Raw genomic sequence first — 22,204 nt, 5'->3', positions numbered from 1 at the left:
GGTAGGCCACGGAGTCAATGAGCTCGAGTTGAAAAAGAAAATGCTTACAGCACCTGGTATTCCCAGGCGGTCTCCCATCCAAGTACTAACCAGGCCCGACCCTGCTTAGCTTCCGAGATCAGACGAGATCGGGCGTGTTCAGGGTGGTATGGCCGTAAGCAATTAGTGCAGGCGCAAAACCAGGTTTTATACAGTAGCACATAAGGAGTGTGAAAGCTGCTGAGGCTCGACGTTACACTTTTACAAAAACAATCATTAGTTAGATATAAACGGCAGTAATTGATTCAGTAGGACTCCTTATCCATGTAAACGATCATTGTGACATCTGAATTCATTAATTATCTGAAATACACTGCGTGTGCGTGTGATGTTAAATGTTTGAACCAAGGTTAACGGTTAAAGTGTCAGAGAATGGGTGGTGATTTTTTGACGTCCTCCCATGATCTGAAGTGAGCGTGCGTGTTTGTGTTGGTGAAAGTTTAAGAAATGTACAACTGTCGGTTCAGCTCTCTGGTGCTCCCTGCTGGCAGTATCACTATACTGTCCTCATGTTTCACAAAAATAGTTTTGAGAGACGTTGTCAGTTTTTGTATGTTGCTTAAATCCTCCAAAGCGGTTGGCAGTAAACATCAGGTCACGGTACGCCACGGTAGGCCACGGAGTCAATGAGCTCGAGTTGAAAAAGAAAATGCTTACAGCACCTGGTATTCCCAGGCGGTCTCCCATCCAAGTACTAACCAGGCCCGACCCTGCTTAGCTTCCGAGATCAGACGAGATCGGGCGTGTTCAGGGTGGTATGGCCGTAAGCAATTAGTGCAGGCGCAAAACCAGGTTTTATACAGTAGCACATAAGGAGTGTGAAAGCTGCTGAGGCTCGACGTTACACTTTTACAAAAACAATCATTAGTTAGATATAAACGGCAGTAATTGATTCAGTAGGACTCCTTATCCATGTAAACGATCATTGTGACATCTGAATTCATTAATTATCTGAAATACACTGCGTGTGCGTGTGATGTTAAATGTTTGAACCAAGGTTAACGGTTAAAGTGTCAGAGAATGGGTGGTGATTTTTTGACGTCCTCCCATGATCTGAAGTGAGCGTGCGTGTTTGTGTTGGTGAAAGTTTAAGAAATGTACAACTGTCGGTTCAGCTCTCTGGTGCTCCCTGCTGGCAGTATCACTATACTGTCCTCATGTTTCACAAAAATAGTTTTGAGAGACGTTGTCAGTTTTTGTATGTTGCTTAAATCCTCCAAAGCGGTTGGCAGTAAACATCAGGTCACGGTACGCCACGGTAGGCCACGGAGTCAATGAGCTCGAGTTGAAAAAGAAAATGCTTGCAGCACCTGGTATTCCCAGGCGGTCTCCCATCCAAGTACTAACCAGGCCCGACCCTGCTTAGCTTCCGAGATCAGACGAGATCGGGCGTGTTCAGGGTGGTATGGCCGTAAGCAATTAGTGCAGGCGCAAAACCAGGTTTTATACAGTAGCACATTAGGAGTTTGAAAGCTGCTGAGGCTCGACGTTACACTTTTACAAAAACAATCATTAGTTAGATATAAACGGCAGTAATTGATTCAGTAGGACTCCTTATCCATGTAAACGATCATTGTGACATCTGAATTCATTAATTATCTGAAATACACTGCGTGTGCGTGTGATGTTAAATGTTTGAACCAAGGTTAACGGTTAAAGTGTCAGAGAATGGGTGGTGATTTTTTGACGTCCTCCCATGATCTGAAGTGAGCGTGCGTGTTTGTGTTGGTGAAAGTTTAAGAAATGTACAACTGTCGGTTCAGCTCTCTGGTGCTCCCTGCTGGCAGTATCACTATACTGTCCTCATGTTTCACAAAAATAGTTTTGAGAGACGTTGTCAGTTTTTGTATGTTGCTTAAATCCTCCAAAGCGGTTGGCAGTAAACATCAGGTCACGGTACGCCACGGTAGGCCACGGAGTCAATGAGCTCGAGTTGAAAAAGAAAATGCTTGACAGCACCTGGTATTCCCAGGCGGTCTCCCATCCAAGTACTAACCAGGCCCGACCCTGCTTAGCTTCCGAGATCAGACGAGATCGGGCGTGTTCAGGGTGTTATGGCCGTAAGCAATTAGTGCAGGCGCAAAACCAGGTTTTATACAGTAGCACATAAGGAGTTGAGAAAGCTGCTGAGGCTCGACGTTACACTTTTACAAAAACAATCATTAGTTAGATATAAACGGCAGTAATTGATTCAGTAGGACTCCTTATCCATGTAAACGATCATTGTGACATCTGAATTCATTAATTATCTGAAATACACTGCGTGTGCGTGTGATGTTAAATGTTTGAACCAAGGTTAACGGTTAAAGTGTCAGAGAATGGGTGGTGATTTTTTGACGTCCTCCCATGATCTGAAGTGAGCGTGCGTGTTTGTGTTGGTGAAAGTTTAAGAAATGTACAACTGTCGGTTCAGCTCTCTGGTGCTCCCTGCTGGCAGTATCACTATACTGTCCTCATGTTTCACAAAAATAGTTTTGAGAGACGTTGTCAGTTTTTGTATGTTGCTTAAATCCTCCAAAGCGGTTGGCAGTAAACATCAGGTCACGGTACGCCACGGTAGGCCACGGAGGCAATGAGCTCGAGTTGAAAAAGAAAAAGCTTACAGCACCTGGTATTCCCAGGCGGTCTCCCACCAAGTACTAACCAGGCCCGACCCTGCTTAGCTTCCGAGATCAGACGAGATCGGGCGTGTTCAGGGTGGTATGGCCGTAAGCTATTAGTGCAGGCGCAAAACCAGGTTTTATACAGTAGCACATAAGGAGTGAGAAAGCTGCTGAGGCTCGACGTTACACTCTTACAAAAACAATCATTAGTTAGATATAAACGGCAGTAATTGATTCAGTAGGACTCCTTATCCATGTAAACGATCATTGTGACATCTGAATTCATTAATTATCTGAAATACACTGCGTGTGCGTGTGATGTTAAATGTTTGAACCAAGGTTAACGGTTAAAGTGTCAGAGAATGGGTGGTGATTTTTTGACGTCCTCCCATGATCTGAAGTGAGCGTGCGTGTTTGTGTTGGTGAAAGTTTAAGAAATGTACAACTGTCGGTTCAGCTCTCTGGTGCTCCCTGCTGGCAGTATCACTATACTGTCCTCATGTTTCACAAAAATAGTTTTGAGAGACGTTGTCAGTTTTTGTATGTTGCTTAAATCCTCCAAAGCGGTTGGCAGTAAACATCAGGTCACGGTACGCCACGGTAGGCCACGGAGTCAATGAGCTCGAGTTGAAAAAGAAAATGCTTGCAGCACCTGGTATTCCCAGGCGGTCTCCCATCCAAGTACTAACCAGGCCCGACCCTGCTTAGCTTCCTAGATCAGACGAGATCGGACGTGTTCAGGGTGTTATGGCCGTAAGCAATTAGTGCAGGCGCAAAACCAGGTTTTATACAGTAGCACATTAGGAGTTTGAAAGCTGCTGAGGCTCGACGTTACACTTTTACAAAAACAATCATTAGTTAGATATAAACGGCAGTAATTGATTCAGTAGGACTCCTTATCCATGTAAACGATCATTGTGACATCTGAATTCATTAATTATCTGAAATACACTGCGTGTGCGTGTGATGTTAAATGTTTGAACCAAGGTTAACGGTTAAAGTGTCAGAGAATGGGTGGTGATTTTTTGACGTCCTCCCATGATCTGAAGTGAGCGTGCGTGTTTGTGTTGGTGAAAGTTTAAGAAATGTACAACTGTCGTTTCAGCTCTCTGGTGCTCCCTGCTGGCAGTATCACTATACTGTCCTCATGTTTCACAAAAATAGTTTTGAGAGACGTTGTCAGTTTTTGTATGTTGCTTAAATCCTCCAAAGCGGTTGGCAGTAAACATCAGGTCACGGTACGCCACGGTAGGCCACGGAGGCAATGAGCTCGAGTTGAAAAAGAAAAAGCTTACAGCACCTGGTATTCCCAGGCGGTCTCCCAACCAAGTACTAACCAGGCCCGACCCTGCTTAGCTTCCGAGATCAGACGAGATCGGGCGTGTTCAGGGTGTTATGGCCATAAGCTATTAGTGCAGGCGCAAAACCAGGTTTTATACAGTAGCACATAAGGAGTGAGAAAGCTGCTGAGGCTCGACGTTACACTCTTACAAAAACAATCATTAGTTAGATATAAACGGCAGTAATTGATTCAGTAGGACTCCTTATCCATGTAAACGATCATTGTGACATCTGAATTCATTGATTATCTGAAATACACTGCGTGTGCGTGTGATGTTAAATGTTTGAACCAAGGTTAACGGTTAAAGTGTCAGAGAATGGGTGGTGATTTTTTGACGTCCTCCCATGATCTGAAGTGAGCGTGCGTGTTTGTGTTGGTGAAAGTTTAAGAAATGTACAACTGTCGGTTCAGCTCTCTGGTGCTCCCTGCTGGCAGTATCACTATACTGTCCTCATGTTTCACAAAAATAGTTTTGAGAGACGTTGTCAGTTTTTGTATGTTGCTTAAATCCTCCAAAGCGGTTGGCAGTAAACATCAGGTCACGGTACGCCACGGTAGGCCACGGAGTCAATGAGCTCGAGTTGAAAAAGAAAAAGCTTACAGCACCTGGTATTCCCAGGCGGTCTCCCATCCAATTACTAACCAGGCCCGACCCTGCTTAGCTCCCGAGTTCAGACGAGATCGGGCGTGTTCAGGGTGGTATGGCCGTAAGCAATTAGTGCAGGCGCAAAACCAGGTTTTATACAGTAGCACATAAGGAGTGAGAAAGCTGCTGAGGCTCGACGTTACACTCTTACAAAAACAATCATTAGTTAGATATAAACGGCAGTAATTGATTCAGTAGGACTCCTTATCCATGTAAACGATCATTGTGACATCTGAATTCATTAATTATCTGAAATACACTGCGTGTGCGTGTGATGTTAAATGTTTGAACCAAGGTTAACGGTTAAAGTGTCAGAGAATGGGTGGTGATTTTTTGACGTCCTCCCATGATCTGAAGTGAGCGTGCGTGTTTGTGTTGGTGAAAGTTTAAGAAATGTACAACTGTCGGTTCAGCTCTCTGGTGCTCCCTGCTGGCAGTATCACTATACTGTCCTCATGTTTCACAAAAATAGTTTTGAGAGACGTTGTCAGTTTTTGTATGTTGCTTAAATCCTCCAAAGCGGTTGGCAGTAAACATCAGGTCACGGTACGCCACGGTAGGCCACGGAGTCAATGAGCTCGAGTTGAAAAAGAAAATGCTTGCAGCACCTGGTATTCCCAGGCGGTCTCCCATCCAAGTACTAACCAGGCCCGACCCTGCTTAGCTTCCTAGATCAGACGAGATCGGACGTGTTCAGGGTGTTATGGCCGTAAGCAATTAGTGCAGGCGCAAAACCAGGTTTTATACAGTAGCACATTAGGAGTTTGAAAGCTGCTGAGGCTCGACGTTACACTTTTACAAAAACAATCATTAGTTAGATATAAACGGCAGTAATTGATTCAGTAGGACTCCTTATCCATGTAAACGATCATTGTGACATCTGAATTCATTAATTATCTGAAATACACTGCGTGTGCGTGTGATGTTAAATGTTTGAACCAAGGTTAACGGTTAAAGTGTCAGAGAATGGGTGGTGATTTTTTGACGTCCTCCCATGATCTGAAGTGAGCGTGCGTGTTTGTGTTGGTGAAAGTTTAAGAAATGTACAACTGTCGTTTCAGCTCTCTGGTGCTCCCTGCTGGCAGTATCACTATACTGTCCTCATGTTTCACAAAAATAGTTTTGAGAGACGTTGTCAGTTTTTGTATGTTGCTTAAATCCTCCAAAGCGGTTGGCAGTAAACATCAGGTCACGGTACGCCACGGTAGGCCACGGAGGCAATGAGCTCGAGTTGAAAAAGAAAAAGCTTACAGCACCTGGTATTCCCAGGCGGTCTCCCAACCAAGTACTAACCAGGCCCGACCCTGCTTAGCTTCCGAGATCAGACGAGATCGGGCGTGTTCAGGGTGTTATGGCCGTAAGCTATTAGTGCAGGCGCAAAACCAGGTTTTATACAGTAGCACATAAGGAGTGAGAAAGCTGCTGAGGCTCGACGTTACACTCTTACAAAAACAATCATTAGTTAGATATAAACGGCAGTAATTGATTCAGTAGGACTCCTTATCCATGTAAACGATCATTGTGACATCTGAATTCATTAATTATCTGAAATACACTGCGTGTGCGTGTGATGTTAAATGTTTGAACCAAGGTTAACGGTTAAAGTGTCAGAGAATGGGTGGTGATTTTTTGACGTCCTCCCATGATCTGAAGTGAGCGTGCATGTTTGTGTTGGTGAAAGTTTAAGAAATGTACAACTGTCGGTTCAGCTCTCTGGTGCTCCCTGCTGGCAGTATCACTATACTGTCCTCATGTTTCACAAAAACAGTTTTGAGAGACGTTGTCAGTTTTTGTATGTTGCTTAAATCCTCCAAAGCGGTTGGCAGTAAACATCAGGTCACGGTACGCCACGGTAGGCCACGGAGGCAATGAGCTCGAGTTGAAAAAGAAAAAGCTTACAGCACCTGGTATTCCCAGGCGGTCTCCCAACCAAGTACTAACCAGGCCCGACCCTGCTTAGCTTCCGAGATCAGACGAGATCGGGCGTGTTCAGGGTGGTATGGCCGTTAGCAATTAGTGCAGGCGCAAAACCAGGTTTTATACAGTAGCACATAAGGAGTGAGAAAGCTGCTGAGGCTCGACGTTACACTCTTACAAAAACAATCATTAGTTAGATATAAACGGCAGTAATTGATTCAGTAGGACTCCTTATCCATGTAAACGATCATTGTGACATCTGAATTCATTAATTATCTGAAATACACTGCGTGTGCGTGTGATGTTAAATGTTTGAACCAAGGTTAACGGTTAAAGTGTCAGAGAATGGGTGGTGATTTTTTGACGTCCTCCCATGATCTGAAGTGAGCGTGCGTGTTTGTGTTGGTGAAAGTTTAAGAAATGTACAACTGTCGGTTCAGCTCTCTGGTGCTCCCTGCTGGCAGTATCACTATACTGTCCTCATGTTTCACAAAAATAGTTTTGAGAGACGTTGTCAGTTTTTGTATGTTGCTTAAATCCTCCAAAGCGGTTGGCAGTAAACATCAGGTCACGGTACGCCACGGTAGGCCACGGAGTCAATGAGCTCGAGTTGAAAAAGAAAAAGCTTACAGCACCTGGTATTCCCAGGCGGTCTCCCATCCAAGTACTAACCAGGCCCGACCCTGCTTAGCTCCCGAGTTCAGACGAGATCGGGCGTGTTCAGGGTGGTATGGCCGTAAGCAATTAGTGCAGGCGCAAAACCAGGTTTTATACAGTAGCACATAAGGAGTGAGAAAGCTGCTGAGGCTTGACGTTACACTTTTACAAAAACAATCATTAGTTAGATATAAACGGCAGTAATTGATTCAGTAGGACTCCTTATCCATGTAAACGATCATTGTGACATCTGAATTCATTAATTATCTGAAATACATTGCGTGTGCGTGTGATGTTAAATGTTTGAACCAAGGTTAACGGTTAAAGTGTCAGAGAATGGGTGGTGATTTTTTGACGTCCTCCCATGATCTGAAGTGAGCGTGCATGTTTGTGTTGGTGAAAGTTTAAGAAATGTACAACTGTCGGTTCAGCTCTCTGGTGCTCCCTGCTGGCAGTATCACTATACTGTCCTCATGTTTCACAAAAACAGTTTTGAGAGACGTTGTCAGTTTTTGTATGTTGCTTAAATCCTCCAAAGCGGTTGGCAGTAAACATCAGGTCACGGTACACCACGGAGTCAATGAGCTCGAGTTGAAAAAGAAAAAACTTACAGCACCTGGTATTCCCAGGCGGTCTCCCATCCAAGTACTAACCAGGCCCGACCCTGCTTAGCTTCCGAGATCAGACGAAATCGGGCGTGTTTTTTTTTTTTTTTTTTTTTTTCCTCTTGCTTCTCCTTCACCTTCATCATGTCCAACTCCTTGCTCTTCACCAGTATCGTTGGTTTGCTCGCTGGGGTTTTTCTTCTGCAGAATCTTGGCCATTGCATCTCCCCACCAAGCGTTAAGGTTAGTGGGTTCTCCGTCAACCTCCTCAATTCCTTTATCTTCATCGTCTCATCTCCGTCACTAACTTTAATGTCCTCTCTATCATCAGCATCATCATCATCAGCTTCTTCCTCCTCATCATCGTCATCATCATCCATGTCATTCATGTCATTTTTCTCCTCACTACTTACAGCAACCTGGGCTTCTGAGGAGGTCTCCCATCCAAGTACTAACCAGGCCCGACCCTGCTTAGCTTCCGAGATCAGACGAGATCGGAAGTATTCAGGGTGGTATGGCCGTAAGCAATTAGTGTAGGCGCAAAACCAGGTTTTATACAGTAGCACATAAGGAGTGAGAAAGCTGCTGAGGCTTGACGTTACACTTTTACAAAAACAATCATTAGTTAGATATAAACGGCAGTAATTGATTCAGTAGGACTCCTTATCCATGTAAACGATCATTGTGACATCTGAATTCATTAATTATCTGAAATACACTGCGTGTGCGTGTGATGTTAAATGTTTGAACCAAGGTTGACGGTTAAAGTGTCAGAGAATGGGTGGTGATTTTTTGACGTCCTCCCATGATCAGAGGGGTGTTCCACGAACGGAGGTTTAACAAACACGGAGTTAACGCTGAACCCTAGGTTGATTGACCCTGTGCCGACCAACCCAGAGTTTTCGGTTCCACAGCAGCGGTTATGCATTAGTTCAATCAACTCGGGGTTGGTTAACACAGGGTTGTGCGCGTCCACGCCAAACTTAAAAAGACGTGATGTATGGATCATGGAAACCCTGATCGATAGGCGAAACGGGCCGCTTATTTCAATGAAATGGAACTCCAGGTTCTCCTGGAGAGCTATGACGAGGAGAAGGACATTATCACAAGAAAAGGGAACGCTAAAACCTCTGGAACCCGGAGAACCAAAGCCTGGCAGCGGATCGCTGACCGCGTAAATGCGTTAGTTACACGTCAAAAGCACGATCCTTAATATTTGAGCCATGAATATATAAATATCCCAGTTAAGCATTCTTAAAGATCCTACCACATAACCCCTTTCTTCTAAAACAATATGTACTCCGATTGCTTCCAAGCGGTCAGAGGATCAAGTATAAAAATGAAGTATAAAAAACATACAAACTGGTAAGCTTTTCCCACCATCGTATTGGTATAAATTGAAATAAGCCATTTTTTTAAGCCAATCGTGAAAAGGCCGACAGTCGGCAGACTGGATCTGGCCCTCAAATTGTCTTGACCCCGGTGGAGGAGCTGTTAATAAACATAAATTCAGGGCGCCCTGGCATGGAGGGGGTACCTATACCTACCACCTCAGAGAGTCATGGGCCATACCCCACACTGGTTGAATGTAGGTTTTTGTGTTTTCTTGTATTTTAGATTTTTTTTGCCTTCGAAGTAACACATGCAAACCGTGTGCTTGCCACAGCGCATACTATTCCAAATGTTTATTTTTTGACAACTGGGTAGAAAACCTAAAAGTGACAATTCATCAACTTCACAGATCAAGATGGATCAGTGCTTGTAATGAAGCCGCCGGCTACGATCGAACATTCTCCAGTGGATGCAAGTCCGTTAGGACTATTTTATACTTTATGTTGTAAATGCCTCTCGGCATAGTACTAAGACAATATTGCTCTTTGTATGATAGGAGGCCGATACAAATCTTGGATGGGTCATCTGAAACGACTGTGATGTGCTCAGCATCTCCAGCATTATAGCCTAGATAAAACTACCATTTGAAAAAAACGGAGGGCTACGCAAATAGTCTGGAGTGAACTGAGGCCAGGTCCTCGATTGGTAGTGTTGGCTATGTAAGGCTATTTAAATATATTAAAGATTTGCGCGAGAATCTATATCTCTCCACTCCAGCAAAAAGTCATCCAATATGCCAAGATGTCGAGCCGTGGTCTTATCAATCGCTCCCGGTGGATTGCACGTATAATTTGCGCTCTGATATATCAGCAGTTCTCTCATCAAAAGGGCATGCCATTGTGAACACATGAAATCTGCGGTGAACGCCGGTTGAAATACCCAAAACCGGGTTATGTTTCAAACTTAACCTGCGCAAAACCTGGTCCGACCAGGTTTGATTCAGAGCATATGTTGCTATAGCAACTAACATACCGTGATCCTTTTGGAACGGAAAACCTAGGGTTACAGCAAACCCTGGGTTAACTTACCCGGTTATGTGATAAAACCGGCTTTGTGGAACACCCCACTGAAGTGAGCGTGCGTGTTTGTGTTGGTGAAAGTTTAAGAAATGTACAACTGTCGGTTCAGCTCTCTGGTGCTCCCTGCTGGCAGTATCACTATACTGTCCTCATGTTTCACAAAAATAGTTTTGAGAGACGTTGTCAGTTTTTGTATGTTGCTTAAATCCTCCAAAGCGGTTGGCAGTAAACATCAGGTCACGGTACGCCACGGTAGGCCACGGAGTCAATGAGCTCGAGTTGAAAAAGAAAATGCTTGCAGCACCTGGTATTCCCAGGCGGTCTCCCATCCAAGTACTAACCAGGCCCGACCCTGCTTAGCTTCCGAGATCAGACGAGATCGGGCGTGTTCAGGGTGGTATGGCCGTAAGCAATTAGTGCAGGCGCAAAACCAGGTTTAATACAGTAGCACATTAGGAGTTTGAAAGCTGCTGAGGCTCGACGTTACACTTTTACAAAAACAATCATTAGTTAGATATAAACGGCAGTAATTGATTCAGTAGGACTCCTTATCCATGTAAACGATCATTGTGACATCTGAATTCATTAATTATCTGAAATACACTGCGTGTGCGTGTGATGTTAAATGTTTGAACCAAGGTTAACGGTTAAAGTGTCAGAGAATGGGTGGTGATTTTTTGACTTCCTCCCATGATCTGAAGTGAGCGTGCGTGTTTGTGTTGGTGAAAGTTTAAGAAATGTACAACTGTCGTTTCAGCTCTCTGGTGCTCCCTGCTGGCAGTATCACTATACTGTCCTCATGTTTCACAAAAATAGTTTTGAGAGACGTTGTCAGTTTTTGTATGTTGCTTAAATCCTCCAAAGCGGTTGGCAGTAAACATCAGGTCACGGTACGCCACGGTAGGCCACGGAGGCAATGAGCTCGAGTTGAAAAAGAAAAAGCTTACAGCACCTGGTATTCCCAGGCGGTCTCCCAACCAAGTACTAACCAGGCCCGACCCTGCTTAGCTTCCGAGATCAGACGAGATCGGGCGTGTTCAGGGTGGTATGGCCGTAAGCAATTAGTGCAGGCGCAAAACCAGGTTTTATACAGTAGCACATAAGGAGTGAGAAAGCTGCTGAGGCTCGACGTTCCACTCTTACAAAAACAATCATTAGTTAGATATAAACGGCAGTAATTGATTCAGTAGGACTCCTTATCCATGTAAACGATCATTGTGACATCTGAATTCATTAATTATCTGAAATACACTGCGTGTGCGTGTGATGTTAAATGTTTGAACCAAGGTTAACGGTTAAAGTGTCAGAGAATGGGTGGTGATTTTTTGACGTCCTCCCATGATCGAAGTGAGCGTGCGTGTTTGTGTTGGTGAAAGTTTAAGAAATGTACAACTGTCGGTTCAGCTCTCTGGTGCTCCCTGCTGGCAGTATCACTATACTGTCATCATGTTTCACAAAAATAGTTTTGAGAGACGTTGTCAGTTTTTGTATGTTGCTTAAATCCTCCAAAGCGGTTGGCAGTAAACATCAGGTCACGGTACGCCACGGTAGGCCACGGAGTCAATGAGCTCGAGTTGAAAAAGAAAAAGCTTACAGCACCTGGTATTCCCAGGCGGTCTCCCATCCAAGTACTAACCAGGCCCGACCCTGCTTAGCTCCCGAGTTCAGACGAGATCGGGCGTGTTCAGTGTGGTATGGCCGTAAGCAATTAGTGCAGGCGCAAAACCAGGTTTTATACAGTAGCACATAAGGAGTGAGAAAGCTGCTGAGGCTTGACGTTACACTTTTACAAAAACAATCATTAGTTAGATATAAACGGCAGTAATTGATTCAGTAGGACTCCTTATCCATGTAAACGATCATTGTGACATCTGAATTCATTAATTATCTGAAATACATTGCGTGTGCGTGTGATGTTAAATGTTTGAACCAAGGTTAACGGTTAAAGTGTCAGAGAATGGGTGGTGATTTTTTGACGTCCTCCCATGATCTGAAGTGAGCGTGCATGTTTGTGTTGGTGAAAGTTTAAGAAATGTACAACTGTCGGTTCAGCTCTCTGGTGCTCCCTGCTGGCAGTATCACTATACTGTCCTCATGTTTCACAAAAACAGTTTTGAGAGACGTTGTCAGTTTTTGTATGTTGCTTAAATCCTCCAAAGCCGTTGGCAGTAAACATCAGGTCACGGTACACCACGGAGTCAATGAGCTCGAGTTGAAAAAGAAAAAGCTTACAGCACCTGGTATTCCCAGGCGGTCTCCCATCCAAGTACTAACCAGGCCCGACCCTGCTTAGCTTCCGAGATCAGACGAAATCGGGCGTGTTTTTTTTTTTTTTTTTTTTTCCTCTTGCTTCTCCTTCACCTTCATCATGTCCAACTCCTTGCTCTTCACCAGTATCGTTGGTTTGCTCGCTGGGGTTTTTCTTCTGCAGAATCTTGGCCATTGCATCTGCCCACCAAGCGTTAAGGTTAGTGGGTTCTCCGTCAACCTCCTCAATTCCTTTATCTTCATCGTCTCATCTCCGTCACTAACTTTAATGTCCTCTCTATCATCAGCATCATCATCATCAGCTTCTTCCTCCTCATCATCATCATCCATGTCATTCATGTCATTTTTCTCCTCACTACTTACAGCAACCTGGGCTTCTGAGGAGGTCTCCCATCCAAGTACTAACCAGGCCCGACCCTGCTTAGCTTCCTAGATCAGACGAGATCGGGCGTGTTCAGGGTGGTATGGCCGTAAGCAATTAGTGCAGGCGCAAAACCAGGTTTTATACAGTAGCACATAAGGAGTGAGAAAGCTGCTGAGGCTCGACGTTCCACTCTTACAAAAACAATCATTAGTTAGATATAAACGGCAGTAATTGATTCAGTAGGACTCCTTATCCATGTCAACGATCATTGTGACATCTGAATTCATTAATTATCTGAAATACACTGCGTGTGCGTGTGATGTTAAATGTTTGAACCAAGGTTAACGGTTAAAGTGTCAGAGAATGGGTGGTGATTTTTTGACGTCCTCCCATGATCGAAGTGAGCGTGCGTGTTTGTGTTGGTGAAAGTTTAAGAAATGTACAACTGTCGGTTCAGCTCTCTGGTGCTCCCTGCTGGCAGTATCACTATACTGTCCTCATGTTTCACAAAAATAGTTTTGAGAGACGTTGTCAGTTTTTGTATGTTGCTTAAATCCTCCAAAGCGGTTGGCAGTAAACATCAGGTCACGGTACGCCACGGTAGGCCACGGAGTCAATGAGCTCGAGTTGAAAAAGAAAAAGCTTACAGCACCTGGTATTCCCAGGCGGTCTCCCATCCAAGTACTAACCAGGCCCGACCCTGCTTAGCTCCCGAGTTCAGACGAGATCGGGCGTGTTCAGGGTGGTATGGCCGTAAGCAATTAGTGCAGGCGCAAAACCAGGTTTTATACAGTAGCACATAAGGAGTGAGAAAGCTGCTGAGGCTTGACGTTACACTTTTACAAAAACAATCATTAGTTAGATATAAACGGCAGTAATTGATTCAGTAGGACTCCTTATCCATGTAAACGATCATTGTGACATCTGAATTCATTAATTATCTGAAATACATTGCGTGTGCGTGTGATGTTAAATGTTTGAACCAAGGTTAACGGTTAAAGTGTCAGAGAATGGGTGGTGATTTTTTGACGTCCTCCCATGATCTGAAGTGAGCGTGCATGTTTGTGTTGGTGAAAGTTTAAGAAATGTACAACTGTCGGTTCAGCTCTCTGGTGCTCCCTGCTGGCAGTATCACTATACTGTCCTCATGTTTCACAAAAACAGTTTTGAGAGACGTTGTCAGTTTTTGTATGTTGCTTAAATCCTCCAAAGCGGTTGGCAGTAAACATCAGGTCACGGTACACCACGGAGTCAATGAGCTCGAGTTGAAAAAGAAAACGCTTACAGCACCTGGTATTCCCAGGCGGTCTCCCATCCAAGTACTAACCAGGCCCGACCCTGCTTAGCTTCCGAGATCAGACGAAATCGGGCGTGTTTTTTTTTTTTTTTTTTTTTTTCCTCTTGCTTCTCCTTCACCTTCATCATGTCCAACTCCTTGCTCTTCACCAGTATCGTTGGTTTGCTCGCTGGGGTTTTTCTTCTGCAGAATCTTGGCCATTGCATCTGCCCACCAAGCGTTAAGGTTAGTGGGTTCTCCGTCAACCTCCTCAATTCCTTTATCTTCATCGTCTCATCTCCGTCACTAACTTTAATGTCCTCTCTATCATCAGCATCATCATCATCAGCTTCTTCCTCCTCATCATCATCATCATCCATGTCATTCATGTCATTTTTCTCCTCACTACTTACAGCAACCTGGGCTTCTGAGGAGGTCTCCCATCCAAGTACTAACCAGGCCCGACCCTGCTTAGCTTCCGAGATCAGACGAGATCGGAAGTATTCAGGGTGGTATGGCCGTAAGCAATTAGTGCAGGCGCAAAACCAGGTTTTATACAGTAGCACATAAGGAGTGAGAAAGCTGCTGAGGCTTGACGTTACACTTTTACAAAAACAATCATTAGTTAGATATAAACGGCAGTAATTGATTCAGTAGGACTCCTTATCCATGTAAACGATCATTGTGACATCTGAATTCATTAATTATCTGAAATACATTGCGTGTGCGTGTGATGTTAAATGTTTGAACCAAGGTTAACGGTTAGAGTGTCAGAGAATGGGTGGTGATTTTTTGACGTCCTCCCATGATCTGAAGTGAGCGTGCATGTTTGTGTTGGTGAAAGTTTAAGAAATGTACAACTGTCGGTTCAGCTCTCTGGTGCTCCCTGCTGGCAGTATCACTATACTGTCCTCATGTTTCACAAAAACAGTTTTGAGAGACGTTGTCAGTTTTTGTATGTTGCTTAAATCCTCCAAAGCGGTTGGCAGTAAACATCAGGTCTCGGTACGCCACGGAGTCAATGAGCTCGAGTTGAAAAAGAAAAAGCTTACAGCACCTGGTATTCCCAGGCGGTCTCCCATCCAAGTACTAACCAGGGCCCCGTTTCCCGAAAGCGTCGTTAGCCTAAGTGGATCGTGAAGTGCGTCGAAAGGGCATCGTAGAGTTTTCACCGCGTTTCCCGAAAGCATCGTGGGGAACGAACGTCTTGAAAACGCTCGTAGCTAACGAGTACTCCAGGGGTGCTCGTAGGTACTCGTAGGACGCTAAGAGCATCGTCAGATATAGCCTCAGTGGCGACACCATCGGACATTCCGTCTATTGGATGCGTTTTATTAAAACGCATTGCGCCTTTATGTTCTTAGTTTGGTAATTAATAAAGATTATTAATTAATTTATTAATAAAGATGTTAAAATGGCCAAAATAAAACGGGACAGTCCAGAAAATGTTTGCGCAGGCAGGGCACTCAAAATGTGTGAGAGAAAGTGGGGGGATTTGTGCAGACTGACATGGCTACTCATAAAACGTAGCATAAAATAATGTAACAAATAAATTAAATTAAACAAATTAAAAAAAATAAAAAATAACGAAATAAAAGAAATTAAAAAAAATAAGAAAATAAAAAAATTATAAAAAACAAGCAAAGGAGCAGGCAAAAGGCTGGGATATGGTGGGGATTGGTCACGTTGACGGGAATGTTTAGTGACATGAGGGAGGGTGGAGGGGGTTAAAAAAAAGTCTCAATCACTATTCGACGCGCATGAAAACCAGCCGCGTAGTTATGAGGGAGGCCGTCCTCACACCGATCTTCCTCATCGTCATCGTCCTCAACGTCCTCCGGTTCAATCAATGCCACCCCAGCCTTAGCTGCAATGTTGTGCAACATAGCCGTCACACATATCACGGCGCATGACTTGGCCGGAGAAAACTGGAGCCCTCCGCCTGACTTGTGAAGGCATCTAAAGAGCAACTTCCACGTCCCGATCGTGCGCCCAACGATGCACCGGGCCAGACGGTGGGCTTCGTTGTATTCCTCATCATGGACGTCTCCCGGGTTATTCACAGGTGTGAAGAGGAATTATTTAAGGGGGGAAAATGCCGTGAAACGCACAGTGCATTCAGGATTAGGACTGATCGGTTTAAGCCTAATCAATTGTGTTTTAATGTCTTTAGCATTCATATAATTGCAGTCTATTTTTTTCGTAGGCTACTCTGCTGTTGTCCTTGATGGGGATATATTTTAACCCTTTTTAACACAATTTTCCTGCGACATTCCTGCGTCTCCCCCTCCTACGGAGCCCATTTCAGCACCGTGTCAGTAGACAGTTACAATCCTACGACGTCGTGAGTGCAGCGAATGCGCGTTCACGTTAAGAGGAGTTTCGGGAAACGCTCCAAAGAAATTGACGATGGATCGCAAGATCCATCGTGAGAATGATCGTACGAGCGTGGATCCATCGTTATCGGGAAACGGGGCCCAGGCCCAACCCTGCTTAGCTTCCGAGATCAGACGAGATCGGGCGTATTCAGGGTGGTACGGCCAAACGCAATTAGTGCAGGCGCAAAACCAGGTTTTATACAGTAGCACATAAGGAGTGAGAAAGCTGCTGAGGCTCGACGTTACTCTTACAAAAACAATCATTAGTTAGATATAAACGGCAGTAATTGATTCAGTAGGACTCCTTATCCATGTAAACGATCATTGTGACATCTGAATTCATTAATTATCTGAAATACACTGCGTGTGCGTGTGATGTTAAATGTTTGAACCAAGGTTAACGGTTAAAGTGTCAGAGAATGGGTGGGGATTTTTTGACGTCCTCCCATGATCTGAAGTGAGCGTGCGTGTTTGTGTTGGTGAAAGTTTAAGAAATGTACAACTGTCGGTTCAGCTCTCTGGTGCTCCCTGCTGGCAGTATCACTATACTGTCCTCATGTTTCACAAAAACAGTTTTGAGAGACGTTGTCAGTTTTTGTATGTTGCTTAAATCCTCCAAAGCGGTTGGCAGTAAACATCAGGTCTCGGTACGCCACGGAGTCAATGAGCTCGAGTTGAAAAAGAAATAGCTTACAGCACCTGGTATTCCCAGGCGGTCTCCCATCCAAGTACTAACCAGGCCCAACCCTGCTTAGCTTCCGAGATCAGACGAGATCGGGCGTGTTCAGGGTGGTACGGCCATACGCAATTAGTGCAGGCGCAAAACCAGGTTTTATACAGTAGCACATAAGGAGTGAGAAAGCTGCTGAGGCTCGACGTTACTCTTACAAAAACAATCATTAGTTAGATATAAACGGCAGTAATTGATTCAGTAAGACTCCTTATCCATGTAAACGATCATTGTGACATCTGAATTCATTAATTATCTGAAATACACTGCGTGTGCGTGTGATGTTAAATGTTTGAACCAAGGTTAACGGTTAAAGTGTCAGAGAATGGGTGGTGATTTTTTGACGTCCTCCCATGATCTGAAGTGAGCGTGCGTGTTTGTGTTGGTGAAAGTTTAAGAAATGTACAACTGTCGGTTCAGCTCTCTGGTGCTCCCTGCTGGCAGTATCACTATACTGTCCTCATGTTTCACAAAAATAGTTTTGAGAGACGTTGTCAGTTTTTGTATGTTGCTTAAATCCTCCAAAGCGGTTGGCAGTAAACATCAGGTCACGGTACGCCACGGTAGGCCACGGAGGCAATGAGCTCGAGTTGAAAAAGAAAAAGCTTACAGCACCTGGTATTCCCAGGCGGTCTCCCATCCAAGTACTAACCAGGCCCGACCCTGCTTAGCTTCCGAGTTCAGACGAGATCGGGCGTGTTCAGGGTGGTATGGCCGTAAGCAAATAGTACAGGCGCAAAACCAGGTTTTATACAGTAGCACATAAGGAGTGAGAAAGCTGCTGAGGCTCGACGTTACACTTTTACAAAAACAATCATTAGTTAGATATAAACGGCAGTAATTGATTCAGTAGGACTCCTTATCCATGTAAACGATCATTGTGACATCTGAATTCATTAATTATCTGAAATACACTGCGTGTGCGTGTGATGTTAAATGTTTGAACCAAGGTTAACGGTTAAAGTGTCAGAGAATGGGTGGGGATTTTTTGACGTCCTCCCATGATCTGAAGTGAGCGTGCGTGTTTGTGTTGGTGAAAGTTTAAGAAATGTACAACTGTCGGTTCAGCTCTCTGGTGCTCCCTGCTGGCAGTATCACTATACTGTCCTCATGTTTCACAAAAATAGTTTTGAGAGACGTTGTCAGTTTTTGTATGTTGCTTAAATCCTCCAAAGCGGTTGGCAGTAAACATCAGGTCACGGTACGCCACGGAGTCAATGAGCTCGAGTTGAAAAAGAAAAAGCTTACAGCACCTGGTATTCCCAGGCGGTCTCCCATCCAAGTACTAACCAGGCCCAACCCTGCTTAGCTTCCGAGATCAGACGAGATCGGGCGTGTTCAGGGTGGTACGGCCATACGCAATTAGTGCAGGCGCAAAACCAGGTTTTATACAGTAGCACATAAGGAGTGAGAAAGCTGCTGAGGCTCGACGTTACTCTTACAAAAACAATCATTAGTTAGATATAAACGGCAGTAATTGATTCAGTAGGACTCCTTATCCATGTAAACGATCATTGTGACATCTGAATTCATTAATTATCTGAAATACACTGCATGTGCGTGTGATGTTAAATGTTTGAACCAAGGTTAACGGTTAAAGTGTCAGAGAATGGGTGGTGATTTTTTGACGTCCTCCCATGATCTGAAGTGAGCGTGCGTGTTTGTGTTGGTGAAAGTTTAAGAAATGTACAACTGTCGGTTCAGCTCTCTGGTGCTCCCTGCTGGCAGTATCACTATACTGTCCTCATGTTTCACAAAAATAGTTTTGAGAGACGTTGTCAGTTTTTGTATGTTGCTTAAATCCTCCAAAGCGGTTGGCAGTAAACATCAGGTCACGGTACGCCACGGAGTCAATGAGCTCGAGTTGAAAAAGAAAAAGCTTACAGCACCTGGTATTCCCAGGCGGTCTCCCATCCAAGTACTAACCAGGCCCGACCCTGCTTAGCTTCCGAGATCAGACGAGATCGGGCGTGTTCAGGGTGGTATGGCCGTAAGCAACTAGTGCAGGCGCAAAACCAGGTTTTATACAGTAGCACATAAGGAGTGAGAAAGCTGCTGAGGCTCGACGTTACACTCTTACAAAAACAATCATTAGTTAGATATAAACGGCAGTAATTGATTCAGTAGGACTCCTTATCCATGTAAACGATCATTGTGACATCTGAATTCATTAATTATCTGAAATACACTGCGTGTGCGTGTGATGTTAAATTTTTGAACCAAGGTTAACGGTTAAAGTGTCAGAGAATGGGTGGGGATTTTTTGACGTCCTCCCATGATCTGAAGTGAGCGTGCGTGTTTGTGTTGGTGAAAGTTTAAGAAATGTACAACTGTCGGTTCAGCTCTCTGGTGCTCCCTGCTGGCAGTATCACTATACTGTCCTCATGTTTCACAAAAACAGTTTTGAGAGACGTTGTCAGTTTTTGTATGTTGCTTAAATCCTCCAAAGCGGTTGGCAGTAAACATCAGGTCACGGTACGCCACGGTAGGCCACGGAGGCAATGAGCTCGAGTTGAAAAAGAAAAAGCTTACAGCACCTGGTATTCCCAGGCGGTCTCCCATCCAAGTACTAACCAGGCCCGACCCTGCTTAATTTCCGAGTTCAGACGAGATCGGGCGTGTTCAGGGTGGTATGGCCGTAAGCAAATAGTACAGGCGCAAAACCAGGTTTTATACAGTAGCACATAAGGAGTGAGAAAGCTGCTGAGGCTCGACGTTACACTTTTACAAAAACATTCATTAGTTAGATATAAACGGCAGTAATTGATTCAGTAGGACTCCTTATCCATGTAAACGATCATTGTGACATCTGAATTCATTAATTATCTGAAATACACTGCGTGTGCGTGTGATGTTAAATGTTTGAACCAAGGTTAACGGTTAAAGTGTCAGAGAATGGGTGGGGATTTTTTGACGTCCTCCCATGATCTGAAGTGAGCGTGCGTGTTTGTGTTGGTGAAAGTTTAAGAAATGTACAACTGTCGGTTCAGCTCTCTGGTGCTCCCTGCTGGCAGTATCACTATACTGTCCTCATGTTTCACAAAAACTAGTTTTGAGAGACGTTGTCAGTTTTTGTATGTTGCTTAAATCCTCCAAAGCGGTTGGCAGTAAACATCAGGTCTCGGTACGCCACGGAGTCAATGAGCTCGAGTTGAAAAAGAAAAAGCTTACAGCACCTGGTATTCCCAGGCGGTCTCCCATCCAAGTACTAACCAGGCCCAACCCTGCTTAGCTTCCGAGATCAGACGAGATCGGGCGTATTCAGGGTGGTACGGCCATACGCAATTAGTGCAGGCGCAAAACCAGGTTTTATACAGTAGCACATAAGGAGTGAGAAAGCTGCTGAGGCTCGACGTTACTCTTACAAAAACAATCATTAGTTAGATATAAACGGCAGTAATTGATTCAGTAGGACTCCTTATCCATGTAAACGATCATTGTGACATCTGAATTCATTAATTATCTGAAATACACTGCGTGTGCGTGTGATGTTAAATGTTTGAACCAAGGTTAACGGTTAAAGTGTCAGAGAATGGGTGGTGATTTTTTGACGTCCTCCCATGATCTGAAGTGAGCGTGCGTGTTTGTGTTGGTGAAAGTTTAAGAAATGTACAACTGTCGGTTCAGCTCTCTGGTGCTCCCTGCTGGCAGTATCACTATACTGTCCTCATGTTTCACAAAAATAGTTTTGAGAGACGTTGTCAGTTTTTGTATGTTGCTTAAATCCTCCAAAGCGGTTGGCAGTAAACATCAGGTCACGGTACGCCACGGTAGGCCACGGAGGCAATGAGCTCGAGTTGAAAAAGAAAAAGCTTACAGCACCTGGTATTCCCAGGCGGTCTCCCATCCAAGTACTAACCAGGCCCGACCCTGCTTAGCTTCCGAGTTCAGACGAGATCGGGCGTGTTCAGGGTGGTATGGCCGTAAGCAAATAGTACAGGCGCAAAACCAGGTTTTATACAGTAGCACATAAGGAGTGAGAAAGCTGCTGAGGCTCGACGTTACACTTTTACAAAAACAATCATTAGTTAGATATAAACGGCAGTAATTGATTCAGTAGGACTCCTTATCCATGTAAACGATCATTGTGACATCTGAATTCATTAATTATCTGAAATACACTGCGTGTGCGTGTGATGTTAAATGTTTGAACCAAGGTTAACGGTTAAAGTGTCAGAGAATGGGTGGGGATTTTTTGACGTCCTCCCATGATCTGAAGTGAGCGTGCGTGTTTGTGTTGGTGAAAGTTTAAGAAATGTACAACTGTCGGTTCAGCTCTCTGGTGCTCCCTGCTGGCAGTATCACTATACTGTCCTCATGTTTCACAAAAATAGTTTTGAGAGACGTTGTCAGTTTTTGTATGTTGCTTAAATCCTCCAAAGCGGTTGGCAGTAAACATCAGGTCACGGTACGCCACGGAGTCAATGAGCTCGAGTTGAAAAAGAAAAAGCTTACAGCACCTGGTATTCCCAGGCGGTCTCCCATCCAAGTACTAACCAGGCCCAACCCTGCTTAGCTTCCGAGATCAGACGAGATCGGGCGTGTTCAGGGTGGTACGGCCATACGCAATTAGTGCAGGCGCAAAACCAGGTTTTATACAGTAGCACATAAGGAGTGAGAAAGCTGCTGAGGCTCGACGTTACTCTTACAAAAACAATCATTAGTTAGATATAAACGGCAGTAATTGATTCAGTAGGACTCCTTATCCATGTAAACGATCATTGTGACATCTGAATTCATTAATTATCTGAAATACACTGCATGTGCGTGTGATGTTAAATGTTTGAACCAAGGTTAACGGTTAAAGTGTCAGAGAATGGGTGGTGATTTTTTGACGTCCTCCCATGATTTGAAGTGAGCGTGCGTGTTTGTGTTGGTGAAAGTTTAAGAAATGTACAACTGTCGGTTCAGCTCTCTGGTGCTCCCTGCTGGCAGTATCACTATACTGTCCTCATGTTTCACAAAAAT

General features: G+C 44.4%; 25 non-coding genes and 2 pseudogenes across 25 annotated transcripts; all 27 read right to left on the bottom strand.

Moving 5' to 3' along the window:
- Nucleotides 1–41: 41 nt before the first annotated feature.
- On the bottom strand, nucleotides 42–160 carry LOC130399611 (5S ribosomal RNA). Its single transcript, XR_008902116.1, has one exon. It is a non-coding gene; the product is annotated as a 5S ribosomal RNA (ribosomal RNA).
- A 529-nt stretch (nucleotides 161–689) lies between these two features.
- LOC130399610 (5S ribosomal RNA) lies at nucleotides 690–808 on the bottom strand. The gene has a single exon (XR_008902115.1). It is a non-coding gene; the product is annotated as a 5S ribosomal RNA (ribosomal RNA).
- A 529-nt stretch (nucleotides 809–1,337) lies between these two features.
- LOC130400581 (5S ribosomal RNA) lies at nucleotides 1,338–1,456 on the bottom strand. The gene has a single exon (XR_008903060.1). It is a non-coding gene; the product is annotated as a 5S ribosomal RNA (ribosomal RNA).
- A 530-nt stretch (nucleotides 1,457–1,986) lies between these two features.
- LOC130395618 (5S ribosomal RNA) lies at nucleotides 1,987–2,105 on the bottom strand. The gene has a single exon (XR_008898657.1). It is a non-coding gene; the product is annotated as a 5S ribosomal RNA (ribosomal RNA).
- Nucleotides 2,106–2,635: 530 nt separating this feature from the next.
- Nucleotides 2,636–2,753, bottom strand: LOC130400562 (5S ribosomal RNA). The gene has a single exon (XR_008903042.1). It is a non-coding gene; the product is annotated as a 5S ribosomal RNA (ribosomal RNA).
- A 529-nt stretch (nucleotides 2,754–3,282) lies between these two features.
- LOC130395954 (5S ribosomal RNA) lies at nucleotides 3,283–3,401 on the bottom strand (annotated as a pseudogene).
- Nucleotides 3,402–3,930: 529 nt separating this feature from the next.
- LOC130394455 (5S ribosomal RNA) lies at nucleotides 3,931–4,049 on the bottom strand. Its single transcript, XR_008897611.1, has one exon. It is a non-coding gene; the product is annotated as a 5S ribosomal RNA (ribosomal RNA).
- A 529-nt stretch (nucleotides 4,050–4,578) lies between these two features.
- Nucleotides 4,579–4,697, bottom strand: LOC130401153 (5S ribosomal RNA). Its single transcript, XR_008903610.1, has one exon. It is a non-coding gene; the product is annotated as a 5S ribosomal RNA (ribosomal RNA).
- Nucleotides 4,698–5,226: 529 nt separating this feature from the next.
- LOC130395952 (5S ribosomal RNA) lies at nucleotides 5,227–5,345 on the bottom strand (annotated as a pseudogene).
- Nucleotides 5,346–5,874: 529 nt separating this feature from the next.
- On the bottom strand, nucleotides 5,875–5,993 carry LOC130401340 (5S ribosomal RNA). Its single transcript, XR_008903802.1, has one exon. It is a non-coding gene; the product is annotated as a 5S ribosomal RNA (ribosomal RNA).
- Nucleotides 5,994–6,522: 529 nt separating this feature from the next.
- Nucleotides 6,523–6,641, bottom strand: LOC130400394 (5S ribosomal RNA). The gene has a single exon (XR_008902870.1). It is a non-coding gene; the product is annotated as a 5S ribosomal RNA (ribosomal RNA).
- A 529-nt stretch (nucleotides 6,642–7,170) lies between these two features.
- LOC130399773 (5S ribosomal RNA) lies at nucleotides 7,171–7,289 on the bottom strand. Its single transcript, XR_008902273.1, has one exon. It is a non-coding gene; the product is annotated as a 5S ribosomal RNA (ribosomal RNA).
- A 926-nt stretch (nucleotides 7,290–8,215) lies between these two features.
- Nucleotides 8,216–8,335, bottom strand: LOC130394979 (5S ribosomal RNA). The gene has a single exon (XR_008898086.1). It is a non-coding gene; the product is annotated as a 5S ribosomal RNA (ribosomal RNA).
- A 2,177-nt stretch (nucleotides 8,336–10,512) lies between these two features.
- Nucleotides 10,513–10,631, bottom strand: LOC130400580 (5S ribosomal RNA). The gene has a single exon (XR_008903059.1). It is a non-coding gene; the product is annotated as a 5S ribosomal RNA (ribosomal RNA).
- Nucleotides 10,632–11,160: 529 nt separating this feature from the next.
- Nucleotides 11,161–11,279, bottom strand: LOC130399750 (5S ribosomal RNA). The gene has a single exon (XR_008902250.1). It is a non-coding gene; the product is annotated as a 5S ribosomal RNA (ribosomal RNA).
- Nucleotides 11,280–11,807: 528 nt separating this feature from the next.
- LOC130400858 (5S ribosomal RNA) lies at nucleotides 11,808–11,926 on the bottom strand. Its single transcript, XR_008903329.1, has one exon. It is a non-coding gene; the product is annotated as a 5S ribosomal RNA (ribosomal RNA).
- Nucleotides 11,927–12,844: 918 nt separating this feature from the next.
- On the bottom strand, nucleotides 12,845–12,964 carry LOC130395457 (5S ribosomal RNA). Its single transcript, XR_008898511.1, has one exon. It is a non-coding gene; the product is annotated as a 5S ribosomal RNA (ribosomal RNA).
- A 528-nt stretch (nucleotides 12,965–13,492) lies between these two features.
- Nucleotides 13,493–13,611, bottom strand: LOC130399772 (5S ribosomal RNA). The gene has a single exon (XR_008902272.1). It is a non-coding gene; the product is annotated as a 5S ribosomal RNA (ribosomal RNA).
- A 923-nt stretch (nucleotides 13,612–14,534) lies between these two features.
- LOC130394978 (5S ribosomal RNA) lies at nucleotides 14,535–14,654 on the bottom strand. Its single transcript, XR_008898085.1, has one exon. It is a non-coding gene; the product is annotated as a 5S ribosomal RNA (ribosomal RNA).
- Nucleotides 14,655–17,193: 2,539 nt separating this feature from the next.
- LOC130401330 (5S ribosomal RNA) lies at nucleotides 17,194–17,312 on the bottom strand. Its single transcript, XR_008903792.1, has one exon. It is a non-coding gene; the product is annotated as a 5S ribosomal RNA (ribosomal RNA).
- A 527-nt stretch (nucleotides 17,313–17,839) lies between these two features.
- LOC130400853 (5S ribosomal RNA) lies at nucleotides 17,840–17,958 on the bottom strand. Its single transcript, XR_008903324.1, has one exon. It is a non-coding gene; the product is annotated as a 5S ribosomal RNA (ribosomal RNA).
- A 519-nt stretch (nucleotides 17,959–18,477) lies between these two features.
- Nucleotides 18,478–18,596, bottom strand: LOC130401329 (5S ribosomal RNA). Its single transcript, XR_008903791.1, has one exon. It is a non-coding gene; the product is annotated as a 5S ribosomal RNA (ribosomal RNA).
- Nucleotides 18,597–19,113: 517 nt separating this feature from the next.
- On the bottom strand, nucleotides 19,114–19,232 carry LOC130398990 (5S ribosomal RNA). Its single transcript, XR_008901529.1, has one exon. It is a non-coding gene; the product is annotated as a 5S ribosomal RNA (ribosomal RNA).
- A 529-nt stretch (nucleotides 19,233–19,761) lies between these two features.
- On the bottom strand, nucleotides 19,762–19,880 carry LOC130399808 (5S ribosomal RNA). Its single transcript, XR_008902306.1, has one exon. It is a non-coding gene; the product is annotated as a 5S ribosomal RNA (ribosomal RNA).
- Nucleotides 19,881–20,400: 520 nt separating this feature from the next.
- Nucleotides 20,401–20,519, bottom strand: LOC130401262 (5S ribosomal RNA). Its single transcript, XR_008903726.1, has one exon. It is a non-coding gene; the product is annotated as a 5S ribosomal RNA (ribosomal RNA).
- A 527-nt stretch (nucleotides 20,520–21,046) lies between these two features.
- Nucleotides 21,047–21,165, bottom strand: LOC130400737 (5S ribosomal RNA). The gene has a single exon (XR_008903212.1). It is a non-coding gene; the product is annotated as a 5S ribosomal RNA (ribosomal RNA).
- Nucleotides 21,166–21,684: 519 nt separating this feature from the next.
- LOC130401328 (5S ribosomal RNA) lies at nucleotides 21,685–21,803 on the bottom strand. Its single transcript, XR_008903790.1, has one exon. It is a non-coding gene; the product is annotated as a 5S ribosomal RNA (ribosomal RNA).
- Nucleotides 21,804–22,204: the final 401 nt, after the last annotated feature.

Source organism: Gadus chalcogrammus, chromosome 12, assembly GCF_026213295.1.
Source record: "Gadus chalcogrammus isolate NIFS_2021 chromosome 12, NIFS_Gcha_1.0, whole genome shotgun sequence".
In the NCBI taxonomy this organism is placed as follows: Eukaryota; Metazoa; Chordata; class Actinopteri; order Gadiformes; family Gadidae; genus Gadus; species Gadus chalcogrammus.
The sequence above is the reverse complement of the archived record's forward strand: the minus strand, read 5'-3'. Positions and strand labels throughout refer to the sequence as shown.